Below are 7,135 nucleotides of genomic sequence, written 5' to 3'. Positions count from 1 at the left end.
AAACTTGACTTTTTGATAAAGAGTGATCAAAACCCACTGAAATGTATGGGTCTGGTGAATGATTTCCATACAGAGCAGGTCTGATCCCAGCACCGGTGATTTTAAACGTATCTGTCTTGGGTACTTCTGCACATCACTCTAGTTATCTGAGTGTTTTATGAGAAACTTGCAGTATGTAGTTGAAAAAAATGGATGCTGTCTGTGAATATTTGCAGTTCTCCAAGGACTTGCTCACATCCTTATTAAAACAGAGTCGAACTGTACTCAACAAGTGTCCCACCGGGACGGTGGCCCTTCTGGGAGAATAAAAGGCTACTTACCAAAGTAAGAATAGCATGAGTAGAGAACTCTCTCTGGTCAACCCCTGTATTCCCAGATAAGGCTAAATATAAGCAAGAAAAGAAAATAGTGCCTCTGAAACGGATAGTATTGGGGGAGCATAAACCCAGACTGAGTTTTATTTCATCATCCCGCCCGTGTTTCAGCCTGAAATTAAAAAGTCAGCAGGAAAGAGAGATTTTACCTTTAAAAAATCATTGAGAAGACTGACACTGTATTGTCATGGGAACGCTGCCAGACTGATGACAGTCATTTAAAGAACAGGGCTGGGCAGGGGGGGGGGAGGAGGGAGGGAAGAAAATGCATTTTACGGCTGGAGACTCTCCATATGCAGTGCAAGGAAACAGATAAGCTTAGAGGGAATCATCTTCCTGTTCTATTCTTCGTGGAATTATTTATATAAACTTGAAGGAAGAGTGATACCACAGCGACTGTCACCAAATAAACAGAGTGCTGGTCCTTAATGTGACTCCAGGCAGGCAAATTACCTGGCATGGTGTTTCAAGTAAAGACATCTTTGCAGCCCCAAGTCAAAGCCTGGCTGCACATGCATGCCAGCACGTATATTGCTTGTGTCTGCCCTGCTGTTACCTAAACAAAGCAAAGAAGTCAAGTCACCCTTGTTTCTAGACAATGTTTCTCTGAAGGAGACTTGTTAACAGCTACCTCCAAATTACAGCCCCTTTTTTTCAGGCTCCAGGTTATCCCACAGACAAGTATCATCATGCTGTGTAAGTTCTGTACAGTAGAGATTGCCAGATCAACAGGGCTGCAGATACAAAGTTCTGGAAAGAGTTAAAACATCACCATCAGAGAGGACACCAGGCTACAGCAGGAACGTTTCTTTAGGCTCTTAATACTGTTCCTACTGAGAGCTCAGCAGCTTGTATTTCCATGGAGGAATGCAGGAAAGATACACTGCACCTTTCCATGTGCAGGAATACTTTAGGGGGGTTATTGGGGCAGTTTCTCTTAATTTATATAGCCACTTGAAATCCATCACACCCTGTCCACTTAGAAAACCGACCCACAACAGTCATTTGCTACATGCCAAGTTTACAAAGTACTCTCCAAGAAGATTAAGGTCAATTCACTCACCAAAAGCACCAGAAGATGAAGTTTAAGTGTAGGAGACCTTCCCAGCAAAACGCCTGACAGCTCACAACCCACAGGCAACAAATTCCCCAGTGTTTCCAAGAATCCAGATGCATTAAATGCCCGATCCTTTTCTCCCCAGGGTTTCTTAACACATCAAAACATGTTTCCCATGACCATTTACATATTCATTTATATATTTATTGCAATCCTCACTTAAACTTCCATATTACTTAGCAAACTATGCCAGCAAGCCAGTTGGTTTCAGCAGTAAACATGATTGACTATAAATATATATATATACAACATACTCTTCAGATTTATTACTTGCAATAAATCTGTCCCATTGAGTTAGGTAATTTACTGTACTGGAACAGTTTACCTTTTAAAATATAACTTCATACAGTTAATAAAGCTGTCTTTACCCTTTGAAATTAAAGAATAGTTTGCATTGATTTTTCTTGCTTCAGATTCACCCCCTTTCATTTATCCCTCCTTGTAGTTTAATGCTTTTTTTTGGGGGGGTGAACTCTAAGCAAACTTTACATTCACAATGCAATTATGTGGACTGCCCAAACTCTAATTTCAGATTGTCATAACATGTTCTGCTACAGGCATTTGACTCCCAATGTTCATAATTGCTGGAGAAGTGCCTGAACAAGACAGAGGAGAGAGCATGTCACATCAGAAAAGCAAGAAAAAGCATTAAAAGTTTAACAAAAAACCCAAAAAAACAAAGCAAACTTTCACCAAAAATCAGAGTTATGCTTTTTTCCCCAAAAAGCTTCGTTACATGCACATTTTCCCAGCGTTTCAGAAATTACTTGAAGACTTTGAAAGCTGATTTAAAACCAGACAAAACAGAGGATACGTGTTTCAGGCTGTGGTTAGTATTTCAGATTCTGTACCCAAAGCAGCGATAAGGAGGGAAAGGTACTGCTGGAAGGCTGGTATCTGTTTGCCTCAGAAGGTAGGCTCTGAAGGTGGCTGTCTGGGAGCCAGTCTACATTTCATAAAGCACTTGTTAAAAACAAAGTCATAAAGTACCTGTCTTTGGGGTCGGTTGGAAGCTCTTTCCTTGGAGTTATCCAAGCTGGAGGAACCTTCACCCACATTTACTTCAGAGTCTCGGGAACTCAGCCTGTGGGCAACTCAGCATCTTGGGGGAGGTTTTTGTACACCAATCCCCCTCACATGGTCTGATTGCCAGATAATCTGCTGCCAAAGAGCTCTTTAAGAATTTTTTGCGTCACTTTAGTCAAATAAACTTTATGTTTCACCGGGGCTGCGGCTCAGTTTTCCTCCTAGAGGTGGGTGGCTACATTTGTCTCTTCCCAGCCGTTCAAAAAGGCAGGATCCAATGAAGGCAGAGGGAGAAGGAGGGAAGCTTCCCTGCTAAGGGACAGGTTTGCCGGCCGTTATTACAGCTATAAATAACAGGGTGGTGGTGATGATGATGATGATGCTGATGGAGACAACAGATGGGATGGAAGTTTTGGGAGAATCAGTAAATGAGGAGTTTTGCAGGTGGGTCTGGGGGTTACAGACAGGTAGGAAGGTCGGGGCTATTCTCAGGGCTCAGAAAGAAGAGTTTCTATGGCAGAGTATTTCCAGTACTTTAACAAAGAAGGTTTAGTTTTGGTTTAAAGTGCTAAGCACAGGTTCTTTAAAGGCGTTTTGCTGCTTCTGTAAGCTCAACGAGGAATTTCCTTCCTACTCCAAATCTCTCACTCAACCTCAGGCACCTGCTTTGTCTCCAGCTCTTTTCACCCAGGATTTCTCCAGCCCCAGCCTTTACAGTTCCTTTATAAAAAGCTGTAAGTCACAGGTTAACAAACCAGTGCCACACTTTAGGTGGCAGAGTGGGGAAAATAAAAGAGAGAAGAAAACCAGCACCAGGACAAATAAGAACAGGGAATTGTTTGGGCGACAGCAGTTTTGCTGTAAGTGGCTGCCAGTTTTCAGAGCCTTGTTCCAAACAATTGGAAAGAAAACAAACTCTGAAAACTGAAAAGCAGAGGGATATAATTAGCACTTCTCCTTTCTCTGTCTCCTGGTCCCTTAATGAGAGCAGCGCTCGGTCAGCAGCGTGTCATTTGCACCATCTCAAGGGGAGCTCAGGAATTGCATTCACAAACATCAGGGAGACTTAGGAATAAGAATTTGTGCTTTCCCATTAATTCTTGGCGGGCAGTATATTCCAAATGCTTTGCCAGATGAAGCTGGTTGCCCTCAGCTCTTGCAGAGATTGACTGGGTCCTTGTGCAAGCAGCAGGATCTCTCTCACTCCTCTCAGGGCCATGCCGAACCCCCTCCTTACTCTTCTTTCCAAAACAAACAGTTTTGGTTGTGTTCATCTCCACTTAGCTGCAGACAGGAGAGGAAAAAAAACCCCTCAAATTCGTGTCCTTGCACTTTCTAACCACTCACAGCCTCCCCTGTCCTGTTCTGAAGGGTTTGCAAGGACAGATGCTGTCCTGCCTCACTCACTGAACCTCTGTGAAGGTCAAAGGCTGATGTCTTCATGCTAAGGATGCACCCGTGGGGCAGAGCCCCTGCCTGGGGGAGCAGCTCGTTTCCTTCAGGGGAGGATGGACGGTAGGAGGGAATCTCTGCCTTCCCTTTCCTGCAGATTCCCAGCTTGCTGCTGCTGCTGGGAGACTGGAAACCCCCTTTTCCCACCCACTTACATGAAAGGAACTCTTTGTGCTTCGGCTCCCTCTGCCCCTACGTGGCTGGGAGAGGGGGGGGGAGGCTTCAAACTTTTAGAGGCATCATGATCTTTGTCTGAGGTTTCTCTCCATTTCAGCCTGTAGGTCTAGAAGGTTCTTTAAACAAGTTCTGACACTAAGGCACACCATTCATCTCAGCCAAGGCTTGCACTGAGTTGCCTCCATCTGCTCACATCAGTGGCACTAGTCAGTTATTCTTCTAGGACATACAAAGCTGCAAGGTGAAAACCAGCACATTAAGAACACAAACCCACCTTCTATGACTTACCCTGGCCTTTTTTTCCAGTTGATTATTTTTGTTCCCCCAGTAATGTCTTCTGCAGCAGCATTTTTTTATTTTAACTTCTTGCCAAACCATCTGGAACCTTTGGGCATAATGTAACTACCAGACTTGAGACTCCAGGCAGAGCCCTGAGCTCTGTGACACTTATTTACCTCCTGTGTGGAAAAACTTTCAGGTGCTGTAGTGAGCCAGTGCAGGAATTGGAGGAAATCAGTGCATTAGTGGGCAAAATCCTAATGACTTCAGGGAAATGTAAAAAAAAAAACCAAGAAGAAAATGGACTTTACACAAGGAGTCATTTCAAACCCTTCCAGTTTTCCACAGATAAAGCAGCTGTAGATTCCAGCTACCAATGCCAGCACAAGAATGAGAAGCATCAATCAAATTACCTAACAACAGTAGTACCAGCTGTACTAAGAGGAGATTAATAATAACTCTGGGAGCATGTCTCTGCTTTGCTGCCAATAAGAGGATAGGAACAATCTTCCAAGTGACACAAAACAAACAAGTCCTCCAATATTTATTTGTTCCATTCTTTTGCTTAGTTAGGAACCAGACTATGCTTAGGAACTATTACAATTGGCTTTGGGATAAAAGAAACTCTGATTGTCCTTCCCTGATATTTTCTAAGCAGGCTGTGCTGGGATATACACCTGGGAGTTAGATGGGTCTTGGAGGGGTTCTGCTGTTCCCACTACAACTGTTTGAAGAGCACCTTGGGGTGGAGAAAGCCACTTCTGAGAACCTACCAACCACCACTACAGCAAACCTCACCTCATGCCTCTTCTTCACCAGCCAGGGGTTGTTTTCTGAGTTTGGATTGGACCTGTGATAGGTGACTTAGAGAGTGTCACCTGCCAGGGAGCTGTCTGTGAAGGATCACGTGAAATCCACGCGGTTTTGTACAAGGAACTGTCAGGTGGCTGGTTCATCAGTGATCCAAAGGTCTTTGTAAGGATTTGCAGAGGATATAAACTGAAGGAAGGAGCAGCAGTGAAACACAGTGGGCTTGGGTTTGGTTGCTTTATTCTAACCTAAGCAGCTTTTTATCAGATCAGTGTTAATTGTTTCATAACCTGGGTTTACAGCTCACAGTTGGCTTTGCTGAGAGAGAAGCCTGCAGTGAGCAGGGCTATTCCCACGTTGCTTCCACTCCATCCATTAGAAAATGTTTAACTTTTTGATCCTCTTCAAACTATTTCCTGTGAACTGAGAGGAGCTAAGTAGGCTGTTCCTCATTTAGATGTTCCTGGGCCAATTTATCTCCATCTCTGGGCTGTACTGCAACCTCCAAGCACCTGAGACTGAGATTCCTCTAGATACAGCCATGCCTCATGCTACACAAGACACCAGGAACTTCCTCAGCCTCCATACAGAGCACACAGCCTCTCCATCACCTGCTCAAGTGTCTGGAATCTTAATCCCCAGCTGCTGGCTGCTGATCACATCAGTGAGTTTTCCTTTAGACACAAGGGCAGAGCGATCCAGTAACCACCACATCAAGGGGAGCAACCAGTTAATGGGAAATAACAGTTTATATGTACAGAACTTACCTTTAAAACAAGACCACTGGCCTGTAAGGTGGGACATTCAGTTTGTGGGTATCAGCTACTTAAGCAGCTGTTGATTCTTAAAGACACAGGACCTGTTAGCACACACAAGCAAAACAATATCCTACCTAATATCACAGAACCACATAGTTGGAAAAGACCTTTAAGATTGAGTCCAACCATCCCTGTCCTCTGCTGACCCATATTCCTAAGAGAGTTGCTGGCATAGACCTTAGAAGAATTTGTTCAACCACTTTTAGAGCCCTCAAAGCAGAAGAATTAAAGCTCTTGCTTTGACTTCTGTATTTTCCCCTCCTCTTCCCCATTCCTTCTTACAAAGAACTTACAAAACTGCTGTGGGCATAAATGCAAAACTGTTCCTGCCAGATTGGCTTCATTTCCTACAACGTGTTTCAGCCATGTGGATTTTCTGAGCTTATTTGAAGGAAAGGGGAAAAAAAAAACCCAACCCATACTATTGTATAAGCTGTAAGGGAAATAGCTGGGCAAGAGCTACAGAGATAAGCACGTACTGGACAATACTTTTAAATACTCAAATTAACAAAAACTGGCTTGGAAACCTGTTTTAATTTGTCAAGCTCCATCTTCATTAGTGCTGCTGTGAGCAACAAAAGTGTTGGTCAGTTAAACTCCAGAGAAAAAGTTCAATCTCTGGTTGCTTTCCCCCTTTCATAAATAGCAGAGGAAATAGGAGAGCTGGTGTAATGTCATCAGCAGAAAGATTTTGAGAGACTAAAATACTGACCTTTGGGAAGAAAAAAAAAAAAAAAAGCCCCCAAAACACCACATGCATTAGTCATAATCAAAATATTGTGCAGCATAGAGCTTCCCCAGAGATCTGGCTTCGTTTCAGAGGCACCAGGGTTCAGCATCAAGTACAAGACGACCGTTTACTCGCCTTGAGTAACAGCGTGAGGTGGAGACTGAGCATCACAGACCCCCCCAGCCAAACAGGACTCCCACCTCCATCCCTCTGCCAATGCCATTTCTGACACAGTCTTCTGTACCCTGTTCCTAAAGATCTCTAACAGGGGCATCACACATCCTCAAGCCAATCCCAGCTCTCCACTCAGAAAGCTTTCCCCAGTCTCACTCTTGCCTCACATGAAACAGGT

The sequence above is a fragment of the Gallinula chloropus genome (assembly GCF_964237585.1).
Source record: "Gallinula chloropus genome assembly, chromosome: 19".
NCBI lineage: Eukaryota > Metazoa > Chordata > Aves > Gruiformes > Rallidae > Gallinula > Gallinula chloropus.
The sequence above is the reverse complement of the archived record's forward strand: the minus strand, read 5'-3'. Positions refer to the sequence as shown.